Raw genomic sequence first — 19,864 nt, 5'->3', positions numbered from 1 at the left:
TAACTAATGAGCACATGTGATAACTGCCAGGGATAACGTGATTTTATTCATCATCAAAACGTATAATATTCATATCTATGAATTTAAGTACTATTATTTATTATCTATAATATTCGTCAAATGTAAACACAAACTAAAGAGGACCATTAATCTTGAAGACCAGTAACGACCAAGGAGAACCGCTAACGACGTCTGACAGCTGGGATTGGATACCACAACCGTCTGAAAACGACATTTGCCAAGGGAGACCACTACCGCGAATCACAATATCAACGAATCTATATACTAATTATTAAATATTCATATCTAAGTAATGGAGTATTCATATGTTGACAACATGAAATATTCATATATATAAGTATTAATATCTAACTAATGAAGTATTCACATGTACGAAATAATTTATACAATTCAAAATCAGACACCTCTTTCAAAACACCTCTTCAATTCACTTTAAAAAGTCTTTTTTTTTTATAGTAAGTATATTGTGTTCATATCTAACTAATGAAGTATTCATATCTAACTAATGAAGTATCTATGTCTAACTAAAGAAGTATTTATAACTAATTAATGTAAATATGAAGTATTCATATCTAACGAATGAAGTATGCATATCTAACTAATGAAGTATTCATATGTTGCACTCTGACAACCTTCGCAGGGCTAGCATGGACCCCCTTCGACGGTGCACCACGCTCTCCCCGCCGGATCTCATCGGAGACGAGGTAAGATTGTGCCGGATCGCACCGGATCTCGACGGTGCACCACGCTCTCCTCGCCGGATCTCAACGGTGCACCACATTTTCCTCGTCGGATATCGATGGTGCACCACGCTCTCCTCACCGGATCTCGACGATAAACCACACTCTCCTGTAGTCAGCGATCGCAACTGGATGAGCGAAGGAGAGGTGATGTGTGAGGGAACAAGATTAGAGAAGAGAGCGCGAGGTGGAGTGAGAGAGACGATTTCTATTTTTCTAAATGATTTATTTTTTTGAATATGGATAAAAATAGTTATTAGACAGTTCGAACGGGTTGACTGTTAGAGAACTAGAAGTAGAGGGATAATATCTTTACTCTATAAGTAAATCTAAATATCTTCAAAATAGTGCTTCCAATGATTCAACGAAGATATAAGTAAGAGAAATGTTCCTGTACCCCGAGCCACCAAACCCGAGCCCGTCCCCGAACTGGTTTAACCGTCCGCTAATAACGGTAATTTATTAATTTGTCATTAATTAACGAATTATTGTTTTAACACATTGTAGTTTTACATTGATTGCTTTAAACGTTAGCTTTGCATGCTTTTGTCTTGCGCTTTAATTTCGTGGACAGTCTGTTAGGAACAGTTATAATCACCAATCCCCGAATTAGTCCCCCAGATTGTTAACGGTCCTCTAATCATTAATTAACTACTTACTTGAACGTACTTTAAAGTACAATTTAAACCCAGTTAGCTCGGGAACGCGATGGGGGATTGGTTCTAATTTTAATTATACAAATTAACAGCTTTTGATATTTAATAACTAAAAATACAGTCTCCATTTTGAACAAATATTCCATTAAATGAAGATTTTTCAATGTTTGTAAACACAGGTTTATATGCTTTAAAATGTGTTTGAAGAATAAGCTTTAAAATGTGTTTGTAAACACAGGTTTATATATTTGTAACAAATTTTTCAATGTTTGTAAACACATGTTTATATGTTTGTAATAAATTTTTCAATGTTTGTAAACACAGGTTTACATGCTTTAAAATGTGTTTGTACAGGTTTATATGCACAAATTTTTATTGCTTTGTTTATGTTGTTTTCTTGCCAGTATATATTGATTTACTTGCTTTACACACAGGTTTATATGCTTTAAAATATGTTTGAAGAATAAGTTTTCAATGTTTGTAAACGTTTACATGTTTGTAACCACAGATTTTTCAATGTTTGTAAACACATGTTTATATGTACAAATTTTTAATGCTTTGTTTATGTTGTTTGCTTGCCAGTACATATTGGTTTACATGCTTTACTTGTTCACATGTACTGTTGTTTGCTTGCCAGTACATTTATCATCATCCTGATTGGCAAAAGATCTGCTCATCATATCTAAGCTACTCTCACTAACACAACAACTCCTTATATATGAAATGCATGTGCATCAGTTTCATGGATAAAATTTCAATAGCAGTGAAACTAAGAAAGAAAGGAATAAAAACAATAATTGCAAATGCTCAACTCGAATAGCTGGTACCAAAGTAAATGGGGGAGGGGTGGGGATTTGATTGCATTACTACATTATATATACACAAAAATAGTTGGGCACAGGAAGGAGCAATTTTTAATGGAAAATGAAGTGCTTTTAGGGAAAAAAACATTGATTGTGGTAGAACATACCATTTCTGACAGAAAGATGAGATCCTCGGAAATAATTAACGTTTCTGGAATTTCAAGTGCTCCATCTCCAATAGATAAATCATATGAAGCTATCAGTTCTCTTCCAGCTCCTTTAAAGCCTAAATAAATAAATAAAAAAACAAACATTATGCACAACCTGGATAAATGAAAAAAATGTTTAACCACCCTATGAACCATGGATATATGAAAAAAATGTTTAACCACCCTATGTTTGTAAACACAGATTTTTCAATGTTTGTAAACACAGGTTTATATGCTTTAAACACAGGTTTATATGCACAAATTTTCAATGCTTTGTTTATGTTGTTTGCTTGCCAGTACATATTGGTTTACATGCTTTACTTGTTCGCATGTATTGTTCCTGGCACATTCTGCACAAATGAAAAAAAAATTGTGCTTGGGGACGCCCTCGGGGATTAGTACAAATTTAGAGTTGTAATTAATTTCGTGCTCGGGGACGCGCTTGGAGATTGGTTCAAATTTAGAGCTATAAATTTTTGCTCGGGAACGAATTCGGGGATTCGTTTTTGTTTTAAAAAATGAAAAATTAACTCATTTACAATGAAAGTTAAACAGTTGAATGCAGTTGTTTAAACGCTTTCCTTTATATGTTTAAATTATACGATTGTTTCGCTGCATTTGGCGGTGCTTTTGTTATTTTTTTTTAGCAGAGCGTTTTTCTCTTCGTGCAGCAAAATTCTGTATAATAAAGAAAGATTGGTACTGTTATTGCGATATATAAAGTAAAACCTGATTTTTTGTCGCCGACATTCTAGAAGGTTGGGGGACCCGCGCGGGTACTTTATTTGGGGTACAATTATCAGCTTCCTATAAGTAAATCAAAATATCTTCAAAATAGTGCTTCCAATTAATGATTCAGTATTTCCAGTTTGAAATATAGCACCTTGAAGTAAAATATATTTGACACTAGTGATCATGAAAGGAAACAATCATTGGTATAAAAGAAAAATCACATTTCAAATCATAGCAGTTAACTGGATGAGTTTTAAAACTGGGGCATCAAAAGAGAAAATAAATCTGCTGTTATTCAAAAGGAATGATCTCAACCGTCATGTTATTTCTGTTATTCAAAAGGAATAACAATCATGCGTCTCTTAAAAAAAAAAAAAAAAAAAATCGTACACAAATCTCAACAAAGATCAACTGTTGATATCAAAATAACAGTTTCTGTTATTCCTTTGGATTAACAACAGATATATTTCCATAAAATAGGCCAAGCTTTAAAATGAACTTGACATCAGTAGTTATTATGAACTAAAACAATCATTGGTCTAAAAGACAGTTCAAATCTTAGCGGTTTTGAATAGTTGATTGGATGAGTTTAAAAGGGTGAGGGTCAAAAGATGTGGAGTTTCAAACTTTCAATGCCTTCTTTAAGAAAAAATAGTAACACGTTGGTAGCCATTGCTAACCACCAAAAAAAAGAAAAAAAAATAGTAAAATAAAATAAGTTAAGAACCTGATATTATAGTATCTAAATGGGAGAAATGAAAAAAAAAAAAATTGCACAGTAAGATTAATTGCAGTTTGGTTGAATTAAATTGAAAAAGAATTAAGGATATTTTAATAATCACTTATAATTAATTAAACCCTTATTAATATATGGTACTAGTCAGAGGCGGATTCAGGATTTTTGTGATGGGGGAGCAAAAAAATAGCTAATCGGATTTAAATCCATTAAGAGCATCTCCAACGTCTTGCAAATTGAATTGCAAAGGCTGACCTGTCACCTTCTCTCTCCTACGTGTCAATTTCATTCTCTCTTTCACGACTGCGACGCTCTTTCAAATTTTGCAAGCTTGCAAAATTTGCAAGCTTTCATTGTGCCTTTCATTTCGCTTGCGTGGCGGAGAAAAACTAATTAAATAAATTCGTCACAGAAACCAATCGAAATACTTTTCTCCCTTCCGTGAGAGAGATTTCGCGTTTTACCTATTCGTGCTCGCCAAATTCCAACCAAAGGATTGATCTCTTTACTAGCGTCGGTGTTTCTTCTTCTCTTCGGTTCCCCATGGATCTGACGACTCAAGAGGGAACGGACGATCGCTCCTCTATCAAATCCCAATTTTTTTTTTTTTTTTTTTTGAAAACTTGGTAGCGGCTACCAAGATTATATTAATAAACGGGTTTACAACATCCAACACTAGATATTACACTAAATATTACACTAAAAACTAAGTGACCCCTTCTATAGCCCCCCTCCATTCACTTGATAAGTCCTTCTTACATTTGAGTTGCCACAGTATCGGGTCCACAAACCCGCATCCTCCCTTGCCCATTTAGCACCTCGAAAAATTAATTCAAACCCCAATTTACTAGCCCCTATTCATCTCAATTTTGCCTTCTCCAATCGAATTGGGTTCGTCTTCTCCAAGAGAGGAAGGGAGAGGGGTGCTTGTACTGGTCATCGTGGGGAGAGAGAGAGAGAGAGAGTTGGTTACTGAAGTGAAGTGGTGAGGCGAAAGAAAACAGAGAAGAAAATGGAATGGAACGATGTGGTGAGGTGGAAAAAGGAGAAAATAAAATAAATGGAAACGACAGAGAAGAAAGAAAGAGGTCAACTCAAAAAAAATATCGCTGATGTGGCGATCAAAATGAAGTTAAATTCAATTTCATGAATGCAGAGTTGTTGAAATTAAAATGTATTGAAATTGTAAAGAATGTTATAACAGGCTGTTTGCAATTGTAAAGATTTTTTACCAGTGAAGATACTCGATTAAAAAATAATATTTCAACTTATATTTTTCAATGTTCTAACTTGTAATTTCTGATATTTAACTTATAATTCTAATTGCTAATTATAATTTAAAAAATTTCTGATGCCCGTAGTCTTTCTAAGAGTCAAACCACTGGACTGAATACTTCGAATGTTAACTTCTTTATCTCCGTCCTTACAAAAGTAATAAATTATTTTTTTAATTTACATTGCGCCACATTTTTATCTAAGTCATAAAGTTTGTGATCAAATAATCCGTTTCATACTCTAATTAAATTGCATGAGTTACCTTAATATTATTTTTAAATCATTAGAATATCCGTGTGTAGTTTGATTAATGATTATATAATTTCTTAAATCATCAGGAACATAATGCTTCTCTCGTTTATATGAATGCATTTGTAATTGATATCAACCCGTTACATGTTTGGATATACCACAAGTCCACGTGAAACCCGCACTGGAATTAAGAATAAAAAAAATCTATAAAGAGCCCTTCCCACTCGTTACTTGGCAGTTAGCTAGCATAGAAGCACAGAAAGCTTTTTGTCTACTTCTCTCATCTTTCTCTCTTCGCTCTCTGCTCAGGTAAACCGTTTCTTAGTTTCTTCCCTCAATTTTTGATATGTTTACTTAATTTCTCGCACCTGATACGTACTATGCTTTTTACAGATGATTCCTCTACTCCACATAGAACTATATCCTTCCTTTCTGTTTTTGTCAGCTAGTTTGTAATTTCCCCTTCGGTGAATTTGAGCAAATCTTCAGTAAAAAAAACCCCAATTCATTTAAAAAATGAACTACGCAACCTTTCTTTCTCTCCTTTTAATATTTGGGGCTCCTCTTTTGTTATTCTATTTCACCGTCCCAGCTCTTGCTGCCAACTCTACTTCCAATTCTACTCATATTCTACTAAGTTGTGGCACATCAGAAACCAGCTTAGACAATGTTAACAATCTCACATGGATTGGAGACAGTAAAACAAATTACATCTCTCAAAAAGCCAGCCAAACTTCACCTATCCCATACAGCAACCCATCCGTACCGGCCACACCGTACAGTAATGCCCGTATCTTCACCTCAAATTATACCTACACTTTCCCTCTCTCTCCTGGCCGCTACTTCCTCCGCCTCTACTTTTATCCTACCAACTATTCAAACCTCATTGCCGCCGACTCGTATTTCAGTGTCACTGCGGGTCCCTACACTCTTCTCTCCAACTTCAGTGCTTGGATAACCGTGACCGCATTGAGCTATGATTACCTTGTTCGGGAGTTCTCAATCGATGTCAATTCAACAACTCTAAATTTAACATTTGCACCATCTACGAAGGAACCAAAGGCATATGCATTTATAAATGGAATTGAGATCATGTCGTCTCCTGATATTTTTAGTACTTCGACAGTGAGCTATGCTGATGGTACTAATAGCCCGTTTCCATATGACCTAGCTGGTATGGCTTTTCAAACAATGTACAGGCTCAATGTAGGTGGCCGATCCTTGAACCCTTTTGAAGACTCGGGCTTGTACCGCTCATGGGATGACGACTCAATCTATATATTTGGTGCAGATGCTGGTGTCACTTTCTCGAAGGACAATAATGTGACAATTGAATATCCATCAACTATGTCACAATATATTGCACCAGTTCTAGTGTACGAGACGGCACGATCAATGGGTACAAACAAACAAATCAACTTGAATTCCAATCTCACTTGGATCCTGAACGTAGATGCTGGGTTTTATTACCTCCTCAGATTCCATTTTTGTGAGATACAGTATTCGGTGTCCAAGGTTAACCAGCGGGTATTCTTTATTTACATTAATAACCAGACAGCACAAAGGCAATTCGATGTTATAGTATACAGTGGAGGAATCGGTAAACCCATTTACAGGGATTATGTGGTTATTACTAGTGGGTTGGGTCAAATGGATATGTGAGTCGCACTTCACCCAGATCTTTCGACACAAGCTGAGTATTATGATGCAATATTGAATGGTCTTGAGGTGTTTAAGATGAGCATGGTCGAAAACAACCTTGCAGGTTTGAACCCGGTACCCGCACAACAAAACATAGTGGATCCATCTCGGACTAATAACGACAAGCACAAAGAGTCAAAAAGAAAGATCACGACAATTATTGCCAGTGTAGTTGGCGGTGTTTTGCTTCTCTCTTTCATTGTTTGTATTTGCTTGTTTATGATTTACAAACAGAAGAAAAAGAAGGATAAGGTGTCTGAAGAGGGAAAGGTAAGTGAAGAAGTGACTGTATGGACTCCACTCCCTCTTTACGGAATTTCAAATTCCCAATCTGATGTCTCAGCGAAGACAAACACCACTAGTACTGGTAACGGTACAGGTACAGGTACAGGTAGCCATAACTCTTCTTTACCAGCTAATATTTGCCGACATTTTTCTTTTCACGAGATTTTGGCAGCCACGAATGGATTCGATGAAGCCTTAGTTCTCGGTGTTGGAGGGTTTGGAAAAGTTTACCGGGGTGAAATTGATAATGGATCGACTAAGGTTGCAATTAAGCGGGGCAACCCGTTATCCGAGCAAGGGATACACGAATTTCAAACCGAGATTGAGTTGTTGTCCAAGCTTCGTCATCGCCACCTTGTCTCACTTATTGGTTACTGTGAAGAGGAAAATGAAATGATATTAGTATATGACTATATGGCCCATGGAACACTCCGAGAGCACCTCTATAGAACCCAAAGTGCACCACTTACATGGAGACAGAGGCTCGAAATTTGCATTGGTGCTGCTCGTGGGCTGCACTACCTCCATACAGGCGCAAAACATACTATAATTCACCGTGATGTGAAAACTACCAACATTCTTTTAGATGAAAAATGGGTGGCAAAGGTGTCAGATTTCGGATTGTCAAAAACAGTACCCACATTGGACCACACTCATGTTAGCACAGCAGTCAAAGGGAGCTTCGGGTACCTAGACCCCGAGTACTTCAGAAGGCAACAATTGTCAGAAAAATCTGATGTGTATTCCTTTGGCGTGGTTTTGTTTGAAGTATTGTGTGCAAGGCCACCAATAATAAGCGCTAATGTACCGAAACAACAAGTGAACCTGGCAGATTGGGCCCTGTTTTGTCAGAGAAAGGGTGTTCTAGAAGATATAATAGACTCATACCTGAGAGGCAAAATTGCACCTCAATGCTTAAAAAAGTATGCCGAGACAGCCGAGCAGTGTTTGGCTGATCAAGGTATTAACCGACCAAGCATTGGAGATGTACTTTGGAATTTAGAATTTGCACTGCAATTGCAAATAAATGCAGAAGAAAGCGGGAGTATAGTTGGCGGGACCACCTCTGGAGAGGAGACGCCAGTTGTCATTCGCAGAAAGAAAGAGCTACCTGATGAACCTACTTCCGAATCGACTAGCACTACAAATGCAACTATGAGCATGGGAGGGAGGAGCATTGTGAGTACAGATTCTGACAGGCACACTCCTAGTTCTGTTTTCTCGGAGATCATGAACCCGAAGGGACGGTGATAATTACTATTAAATATTTACCTGTTCATTTTTACATAATTCAGTAAATATGTACTGATTATCAAATAAATTTTATTTTCATTTTAATGATAATGGCTAAAGATGGATCATGATGCACCTATTGATTAAGGCATCTAGTTTATTTTTGTTCTGTTTTTTGTAATATTGAGTTTGTTACTTCAATTATATATATTTGTCTAAGATTAGGAAGAACTTGATATTTAGTTTGTTGCCTATTGATTCAGTGGTCAGTAATGGAGTTGCAAACAATATATAGCTCCTTGTGCTGTTGTGCATAATCTGGTTGTGTTTCGTTTGAGGCTTCCCTACATTCTCTTTTCTTTACTATTTTACAAATTGAAAATAAAAAAGGTGAACAATTATGTAGTGTGATTTTTTAAGTTTCTCTGGCCTATTGAACATGATTTTGTTAGTTGGTACTTCTTCATCAATATGGAATCTGCTTTTAGCTTATACCTATTTGGAGTGTTTCTTTGATAGATCAAATTTTGTTTTGCCAAAGACTAATCGATCTACATCAATTGACGCCAAGCAAATATTCTCTTTGCAGCTGGTAGGCAGTGCAAATTGCAAATTTGGGGTCACTTTCCAGCCAAGAAGGTTGACACAGCATTTTGAATTGTGGAAATATTGTGGAATTCATTGGTGAACGACAACCGATTTGGCCATTTGGGTCAAGTCGTTTCCTTTAATTTTCTTTTTCTATTTGTTTGCGCGCGCGCGGTTGTTATTGATTGCGTCGTCTATAGCCTATAGGGGTAGAAGATATATATAATCATATAATAATTCTTTTATTAGTTAACGGTCTATCTCTGGTGGGCTCCACTTCTCGTCTCTAGCTCTGATGGTCGAACTGGTGGGACCCAGTGAATAGGAAAGGGTTTTGATTAGTCAAAGATGGACCATTAAAAGACTTCCACGACAGCTACATTCTAACCAGACAGTCAACGGTCAACAAAATATTTTATTTAGTAATATAAAGACAGAAATTATTGTGCAACCTTGTGGCAACAAAATATTTAATAAACAAGTTGCGTAAATCAAAACAATACTTGTGTAGGTATTCAACATGGAGACCTTTAACAAGCACCATCCTGTTCAGTTTATATATTACAAATTAAATGGTCCTGCCAAAAGAAAGAAACTATTCATCCTGTCAAAATAACAAGTTTGGAATATAAACAGAACCAAAGCACAATAGAACACTTGAAACTAAACACTAAACTCCAGATCACTCCAAACAATGGAGAAAGCATCCTCATCGATCATTAGCCGGTACGTCTCCAGACATTCCATTCCCACCTATTGGAGCTTTTGTGGCCACCATATCCCCCGCAAGGTCCTCCTCCATGGTGGACATGACAAGGAGTAGATCCACAGCCTCCTTCTCTGTTGTTAACTGATCTGGGAGATCCTTTACGTCAGAGGGTAATATTAGAAATAGTTTTAAAAATAAATTATCATTTCTAGTTTGACACCAAAAAAAAGTTATATATATATTTTTGGTATTAACAAATTTCACTATTAAATAAAAGATTACAGGAGTGTTCTAATTATTAGTGCAAACAATAACTCTATTTCACTCTCTATCAGCGTAGGTCAAAGAAGAAATAGAGGGAGGGAGCCATGAAGAGATATGGGCCAAAGGACGATTTGGGCCTAAACCCAAAAAAACCCAACAATTTCAAATAAATAAATATTAACGCACGCCTCCATTGGGAACAAAATTAATGTATCAAATAATGACAGAGGCCATATAAGTTATTAACAATTTTGGTCATGTTTGGTTGTGGAGTAAAGTTAAACCGGATTAAATTTCTTACTTCAAGCTAAACCGGAGTAAGTTAATCATGTTTGGTGGAGTAAGCTAAACCACCTCTCTAGGTGGTGTAAGTTACTCCGGTTTAGCTCAAATGTTACTCCATCTTAAACCGCCTATGTTACTCTTTATTTGGCTCCTTAAGCGTGGAGTAAGGGGTTTACTCCACCTCTTACTCCATAACCAAACATGACCAAAATAATGTATGAAAACGGATTATCACTAGTTTTTCTGGATCCTGGGCCTCTTAAAGATTTCAGCCTCTTTATCTCTACGACTCTACTCCAATGCCCTCTCAGCTCACTTATTCTTATTTATTCTTATTTAGACTTCTGTGTTAATTTTGGGCTGGGTTTTTTATTTAGGTGGGTTCATTAATTTTTTTCACAAGATTTTTGTAAGATTTTTGATAAAATATAATAAGGTTTATGAAGAGATACTTAAATAATATATTAGTAATGACAGGAAATAAACTCCGAAAAGATTCGGAAAGATATGGAAGAAAAATAATTCAGATAAAAAATAATACGAAATAAGGAAATATTTACGATTAGCATAGCCGTTATTAATTAAAACAGCCAACAAAATTGAATTTGTGCGACATCTCATTCGAATACTTTATACCAAGGTCACATGGTTTCGAAAAATTAGAACATTGCCAAACAAAGGACTTTTTGAAAACAACATAATTTAGATTTTGAAAATCAAGCTTTGCACAATTATAACCAGAGATTAGATGCACTTTCAAACAATGGTTTAGGCAAATATTTCAGAATAGGTCTGATGCCCATCAAAATTACTTCGATTCAATGGGTTTAATCACTGTCTGATATGCATTAAGATGTGTGCGCTTAGCATTAAAGTTTGTACGAGACTACTTAAATTTTCATGCACACAGATTTTAATGCTGATCAAAGAGTGTTAGAGCTAATGTCTTTCAGACCTACCAAAGCGGACTTTTTACAGGGCTCGAGTAAGTATACAAGGCCCGTAAATAATTTCAGATATTTTGCCATTAATTTTGGGCTAAGTCAGCCCAGTTATCTTTTCAATAAATAGAACAGAAAAACTTTTTTCGTTAATGCTCGTGTTTTATTTTGGTTATATGATTTATTAGAATGTTGAGACTTAGAGAGGACCTTTTGGTGGATTTACACCGAAAATTTTTAAACTTACCATCTTTAAGAAAAGATGATAAACCAAATGATCACTGTTTTTGAAAAATTTTCATATTTATCATTTCTGCAGATCTAAATTGTACTGCCACTGCTAATATCACAATTTAAAACAAAATCAAATAACAAGGTCTGTATCTTCCTTTCTTCCAGGTTGTCATCCGTTTAGAAATAGTGCCTCAAGTATCGGTTTTATTTATTTGTTTATAAAACACCGTTTTTATTGAATTCAAATAAGTACAGTATCAGTTTCAGTTTCTATATAATTAAACATTAAACGAACTGCGACAATTTAGGCTAAAACCATATCATAAAGCAAAACTACCAAATGATTGTAACAACGGTTCACAAAACACACACAAGATACAAGTAAATCTAAATAAGTTCAAAATATATAGTGCTTCCGATGATTCAATGAAGATTTAAGTAAATCAAAATATCTTCAAAATAGTGCTTCCAATGATTCAGTATTTCCAGTTTGAAATATAGCACTTGAAGTAAAATAAATAAATTTGACACTAGTGAGTAGTGATCATGAACGGAAACAATCATTGGTCTAAAAAAATCACATTTCAAATAATAGCAGTTAACTGGATGAATTTTAAAACTGGGGCATCAAAAGAGAAAATAAATCTGCTGTTATTCAAAAGGAATGATCTCAACCGTCGTGTTATTTATGTTATATATTCAAAAGGAATAACAATCATGCGTCTCTTAAAAAAAAAAAAATTCTTACACAAATCTCAACAAAGATCAACGGTTGATATCAGAATAGCATGTTCCTGTTATTCCTTTGGATTAACAGCAGATATATATATTTTCATAAAAAAAGCCAAGCTTTAAAATGAATTTGACATCAGTAGTTATTATGAACTAAAACAATCATTGGTCTAAAAGACAGTTCAAATCTTAGCGGTTGGTTTGATTGGATGAGTTTAAAAGGGCGAAGGTCAAAAGATGTGGAGTTTCAGTGCCTTCTTTAAGAAAAAAATAGTAACACGTTGGTAGCCACTACTAGCTAACTATAGTGACAAATGAAATATTCGGGTTTGGTTCGGCGAGATCAAAAATTTGTGATTCGGGAATAATTTGGGTATAATTCGGAAATTATTCAGAATTATCCGGATTAGAGATCTCAGTCCTGCAGGAGAGCAAAAAAAAAAAACAGTTTTGGAAAATATTCGGAAATTTTTTGCAAATGATTCGTAAAATTCGTGAATTATTCAGGTTTAATTCAGTAAACCGAATAATTCGGCATTTGGTTCGGTATCACCAAAAAAACGAATTATTCGAATTTAATTCAGATCTAATTCGCGAATCTTGTGACTATATATGTTGCTAACCACTAAAAAAAGACAAAAAAAATAGTAAAATAAAATAAATTAAGAACCTTATATTATAGTATCTAAAAGGGAGAAATGAAAAAAAAAACCTGCACAGTAAAACTAATTGCAGTTTGGTTGAATTAAATTGAATAAGAATTAGGAATCTTTTAATAATCGCTTATAATTAATTAAACCCTTATTAATATATGGTACTAGTCAAGTGCGGATTCAAAATCTTCGTCAGGGGGCAAAAAAATATCAAATTGGATTTAAATTCATTAATTAATTAAGTACTCGATTAAAAAACAATACTTCGACTTATATTTTTCAATGTTCTAACTTGTAATTTTTGCTTTAACTTATAATTCCAATTTTCAATCATAATTTAAAAAATTTCTGATGCATGTAGTCTTTCTAAGAGTCAAACCACTGCACTGAGTACTTGTGGTCGTCCCCACCACTCACTAGACGATTGCGCTTAGGGGTGTCAATGACACCCGTTTACCCGTTTACCCTACCCGTATCGTATTCGATAAGACGGGTATGGGTAAAGTTTTTTTTTCGTTAGTTTATTGGGTATGGGTATGAGTTCCTTCTTGATAAATTTGATAAAAAGTTACAAAGTTGGAAAGGTAGATTACTGTCCCTTGGTGGAAGGTTGACTCTCGTAAATGCTGTCCTTACATCCATTCCTCTTTACGCTTTGTCCATTTTTCGCATTCCCAAAGGAGTCCTTACCAAATTAGATAGATATAGACGCAAGTTCTTATGGCAAGGGTATGGGGCCACTACCAAAAAACACTCTCTTTTAAATTGGCCTAGTGTATGTTTAACCAAACAAAATGGAGGGATGGGGGTTTTGGATTTAGATATAATGAATAGGGCCTTACTTGCCAAATGGGTGTGGAAATTTAAAGACCCTACATATACCAATCCTTGGAAAATTTTAATCACTCACAAATATGATGTAGAAAACCTACCTCCGTCTGCTTTTTGGAAGGCTATTTTAGATATTGATCCTTTAATACAAAACAGTATCTCCTTTTCCCCTAATTGCACTACTACAATCTCGTTTTGGCATGACATTTGGTATGGGGAGTGTAGTCTTGCCACAATGTTTTCTCACTTGTACAACAAATGCATCACTACTGACTTATCTTTGTGTGAAGTTCTTGAGGAACAGGGAGGGAACTTGAGATTCAATAGACAGCTGAATGGGGTAGATTTGAGAGATTGGGCAGCTCTCCAAGATATCCTTTTCACTTTAGTAATTGATGAAAACCAAAACCACCCTCCTCTTAAATGGAGATGGTCTGCTTCTGGGTTGTTTACGGTCAAATCTTTGTACCAATTTCTAAATTTTCGAGGCATTACTCCTAATCAGCCCATGCTATGGTGGAATTTGAAAATCCCACCAAAAATTAAAGTTTTTATGTGGTTAGTTCAAAAACGAAAGATTCTTACTAAATCACAACTCGTTAAACGAGGTTGGACTGGTCCTACACACTGCCACTTTTGCCAAGCATATGAAACTGTCAATCACCTGTTTATTCAATGTCCATGGGTTAGGCAAATTTGGTTCTGGTTTGGTCAATGCCAAGAGGAATTTAGTCAATGGCATTCAATACAGGATATCATCAACTTCGCACACTCTTTACCACGCTCAAAACAGCATGCTTTCCTTACTGTGTTTAGTGCCCTCACATGGACAATTTGGAAAATTCGCAATGACATTTGCTTTAATCATGCAGCTATACCTACCGGACGTAATACAATCATACTTATTTCCTCTCTTGTTTTGTATTGGACAGGCAATGAAGTAGGAGCCATTGATGAGGAGGTGAAGACATGGATGCCGCAGCAAATGGAGCACATCCCTCTTCGCGCCTACTCTGGTGAAGATGGCCTTGAACTGGTGGTAACAGCTCAAGTAGGGGACTCGGCTGATGCTACATGAAGACCTATGGCTAATTTTGATTTTGCTTTTACATGCAATATTTTGCTGACTGTGATCAGCTGCACTTTTAGGAATTTTGCTGTGCTGTTTTGTTATTAAACTCATTGCTGATTACCACCTTAAATTGTGGTATCATTGCTTAGGAGAACGGTCGTGCAATTATCAGGTCTATCTGGTAATTGAAACTGGTTACTGTAATTAAGTTTCTGCAATGAAACGGGCCTAAGCAGCCTTATTTTCAAAAAAAAAAAATTGGGTATGGGTATGGGTAAAGATTTTTTTTCGTTAGATAAACGGGTATGGGTACGGGTAAAGGTTATTTTGTATCCATTGGGTAATGGGTAATTATATGAAATATATTATATATAAATATATCAATATTATATCCAATTTATTTATTTTTCTTCTTTTCATATTGTTGTATGCATGTATCAACGCTAGAGACATATATATCAACGAATTCATTTCCTTGTTTTCTTCCTTATTCATCGTTATTGTCTTTTTCTCAATTCTACAAATGAAAATATTCCATGTTTTAAAGAAAATATATCCTCACCTTATTTTATGGCAATAATATATTGTTTGGTCTAAATAAGTAATCCATTAATGTCAGCTCAGGTGTTAGCGTCTAAATTTTGCATTACATGTCAGCTTTCTCAAGGTTATACTATGAATATATATATTTAATAATTGAATGAGATGGAATGAAATGTTAGAAGAAAGAATGTAACAAATGACAAAATTGACCATATGCTATCCGAACCATTATATTGGTATTTTCGTTATTCGCCCACTACCGTTTCGTTACCCGTTAATCATAACGGGTATGGGTAGGGTAGGGTAAGACAAATTCTTAACGGGTATGGGTAGGGTATGGGTAAGGTCAATTCTTAGTGGGTATGGGTATGAAAATGGTTCCACCCTCCCCGTATCGTACCCATTGACACCCCTAATTGCGCTTCGAATGTTAACTTCTTTATTTCCGTCCTTACATTGCGCCACATTTTTATCTGAGTCATAAAGTTTGTGATTAAATAACCCGTTTCATACTCTAATTAAATTACACGAGTTACTTTAATATTATTTTTAAATCATTATAATATCCGTGTGTAGTTTGATTATATAAACATTATGCTTCTCTCGTTTATATGAACGCATAGATAGCAGTATAGCACTCAACACTAACTGCTTCTCTCATCTTTCTCTCCTCGCTCTCTGCTCAGGTAAACCCTTTCTTAGTTCCTTCCCTCAATTTTTCATATGTTTACTTAATTACTCGCACCTGATACTATGTTTTTTGCAGTTTTACACACTGATTTGATATAAATTTGGATCAACCTTGTGCTCAATTTCCATCAATAATCTCACAAAAGAAGATCCCAAACAATGAAATCCGTGACATGTTCTCTAATCCTACTATTTATTCCTCTCTTAATCCTCCACTTTGCCGTCCCGGCTTTCACGGCAGACTCCAACGCCACTCACATCCTGTTAAGTTGTGGCACATCAGAAACCTCCCTCGATACCGATGAGAACCTCTCATGGGTTGGAGACACTGGTTCAAAATATATTTCTAATGAAGCCAGCCAAAATGCAAAAATCCCGTACCAGGACCCAGCGGTACCAAAAGAACCATTCAGTACTGCCCGTATCTTCACCGCGAATTATACCTACACCTTCCCTCTCTCTCCCGGCCGATACTTTCTCCGTCTCTATTTCTATCCCACAAATTATTCAAATTACCCCGCAGCCAACTCATTCTTCACTGCCACTGCTGGCCCTTATACTCTTCTCTCCAATTTCAGTGCCTTGATAACCGTAAATACGCTGAACTATGCGTACCTCATTCGGGAATTCTCCATCAATGTCACGTCAAGTACTCTAAATTTAACCTTTTCACCCTCTACCAAGCAGCCAAATGCATATGCTTTTGTAAATGGAATTGAGATCATGTCGTCTCCTGATATCTTCAGTTCTCCAAGAATTTACTATGCTGATGGTGCTGATACCCCATTTCCATATGACCAAGGTACGGCTTTCCAAACAATGTACCGGCTCAATGTAGGCGGCCAGCCCTTAGCTCCTTCTGAAGACTCAGGTTTGTACCGCTCATGGGAAGACGACTCAAACTATATTTTCGGTGCAGCTTTTGGTGTCACCTTTCAAAATGACACTAATGTGACAATTAAATATCCACCAGAAATTCCCCAATATATTGCACCAGTTCAAGTGTACGAGACGGCACGGTCAATGGGGCCCAACCCACAAATCAACTTGAATTACAATCTCACTTGGATCCTAAACGTAGATGCTGGGTTCAATTACCTCCTCAGATTCCATTTTTGCGAGATACAGTATCCGATGACCAAGGAGAACCAGCGGGTATTCTTTATTTACATTAATAACCAGACAGCACAAACCGAATTCGATGTTATAGTATACAGTGGAGGAATCGGTATACCCACTTACATGGATTATGTGGTTATTACTGCTGGGTTGGGTCAAATGGATATGTGGGTCGCACTTCACCCGGATCTTTCGACAAAAACTGAGTATTCTGATGCAATATTGAATGGTCTTGAGGTGTTTAAGATGAGCAAGGACGAAAACAGCCTTGCAGGTTTGAACCCGGTACCCCCACCAGAAAATATAGTGGATCCATCTCGGACTTTTAACAACAAGCATAAAGAGTCAAAAAGAAAGGTCACAGCAATTATTGAGGGTGTAGTTGGCGGTTTTTTGCTTCTCTCTTTCATTGTTTGTATTTGCTTGTTTATGATTTACAAACAGAAGAAAAAGAAGGATAAGGTGTCTGAAGAGGGAAAGGTAAGTGAAGAAGCGACTGTATGGACACGAAATTTTTCTTTTCACGAGATTTTGGTAGCAACAAATAGATTTGATGAAGCCTTAGTTATCGGTGTTGGAGGGTTTGGAAAGGTTTACCGGGGTGAAATTGATAATGGATCGACTAAGGTTGCAATTAAGCGGGCCAACCCATTATCCGAGCAAGGAATACACGAATTTCAAACCGAGATTGAGTTGTTGACCAAGCTTCGTCATCGCCACCTTGTCTCCCTTATTGGTTACTGTGAAGAAAAAAATGAAATGATATTAGTATACGAATATATGGCCCATGGAACACTCCGAGAGCACCTCTATAAAACACAAAGTGCACCACTTACATGGAAACAGAGGCTCGAAGTTTGCATTGGTGCTGCTCGTGGGCTGCACTACCTCCATACAGGCGCAAAACATACTGTAATTCATCGTGATGTGAAAACTACCAATATTCTTTTAGATGAAAAATGGGTGGCGAAGGTGTCAGATTTTGGATTGTCAAAAATAGGACCCACATTGGACCACACGCATGTGAGTACAGTAGTCAAAGGGAGCTTCGGGTACCTAGACCCCGAGTACTTCATAACGCAACAATTGTCCGAAAAGTCTGATGTGTATTCCTTCGGTGTGGTTTTGTTTGAAGCATTGTGTGCAAGGCCACCGATAATAAGCAATGATGTACCGGAAGAACAGGTGAGCCTGGCAGATTGGGCCCTATTTTGTCAGAGAAATGGTGTTCTAGAAGAGATCATAGACTCATACGTGAGAGGCAAAATTGCACCTCAATGCTTAAAAAAATATGCCGAGACAGCCGAGAAGTGTTTGGCTGATGAAGGTATTGTCCGACCAAGCATTAGAGATGTACTTTGGAATTTAGAATTTGCACTGCAATTGCAAATAAATGCAGAAGAAAGCGGGAGTGTAGTTGGCGGGACCACCTCTGGAGAGGAGACGCCAGCTGTCATTCGCTGAAAGAGAGAGCTAGCTGATGAACCTACTTCCGAATCGACTAGCACTACAAATACAACTATGAGCATGGGAGGGAGGAGCATTGTGAGTACAGATTCTGACAGTCTAACGCCTAGTGCTATTTTCTCAGAGATCATGAACCCGAAAGGACGGTGATAATTATTGTAAAATATTTACCTGTTCATTTTTACAGAATTCAGTACATATGTACTGATTATCAGATAAATTTTCTTTTCATTTTAATGATAATGGCTAAAGATGGATCATGATGCACCTATTGCTTAAGGCATCTAGTTTATTTTTGTTCTGTTTTTTGTAATATTTAGTCTGTTACTTCAATTATATATATTTGTCTAAGATTAGGAAGAACTTGATATTTAGTTTGCAAACAATATATAGCTCCTTGTGCTGTTGCGCATAATCTGGTTGTGTTTCGTTTGAGGCTTCCCTACATTCTCTTTTCTTTACTATTTTACAAATTGAAAATAAAAAAGGTGAACAATTATGTAGTGTGATTTTTTAAGTTTCTCTGGCCTATTGAACATGATTTTTTTAGTTGGTACTTCTTCATCAATATGGAATCTGCTTTTAGCTTATACGTCCTATTTGGAGTGTTTCTTTGATAGATCAAATTTTGTTTTGCCAAAGACTAATCGATCTACATCAATTGACGCCGAGCAAATATTCTCTTTGCAGCTGGTAGGCAGTGCAAATTGCAAATTTGGGGTCACTTTCCAGCCAAGAAGGTTCACAGAGCATTTTGAATTGTGGAAATATTGTGGAATTCATTGGTGAACGACAACTGATTTGGCCATTTGGGTCAAGTCGTTCCCTTTAATTTTCTTTTTCTATTTGTTTGCACGCGGTTGTTATTGATTGCGTCTGTTTGGTTGTGGAGTAAGTGGTGGAGTAAACCCCTTGCTCCACACTTAAGGAGTCAAACGAGGAGTAACATAGACAGTTTAAGATGAAATAAGATTTGAACTAAATCGGAGTAACTTACACCACTTAGAGAAGTGATTTAGTTTGGAATAAAAAATTTAATTCGGTTTAACTTCACTCCACAATCAAACATGACCTATAGGGGTAGAAGATATAT

The 19,864-nt window shown here is 36.3% G+C and overlaps 2 pseudogenes across 1 annotated transcript in view; both read left to right on the top strand.

The window, feature by feature from the left end:
• The window catches only part of LOC144573610 (receptor-like protein kinase FERONIA pseudogene), a 102,056-nt pseudogene extending 82,952 nt beyond the window's left edge, over nucleotides 1–19,104 (top strand). Inside the window, exon 2 of the transcript XR_013518046.1 lies at nucleotides 16,427–19,104. The product of XR_013518046.1 is annotated as a receptor-like protein kinase FERONIA pseudogene (transcript). The remainder of the gene's footprint in view (nucleotides 1–16,426) is intronic.
• Nucleotides 5,746–8,746, top strand: LOC144573606 (receptor-like protein kinase FERONIA pseudogene; annotated as a pseudogene).
• Nucleotides 19,105–19,864: the final 760 nt, after the last annotated feature.

Source organism: Carex rostrata, chromosome 21 (genome assembly GCF_964058835.1).
Source record: "Carex rostrata chromosome 21, lpCarRost1.2, whole genome shotgun sequence".
NCBI classification, from domain to species: Eukaryota; Viridiplantae; Streptophyta; class Magnoliopsida; order Poales; family Cyperaceae; genus Carex; species Carex rostrata.
This window is presented reverse-complemented; position numbering and strand designations above follow the sequence as displayed.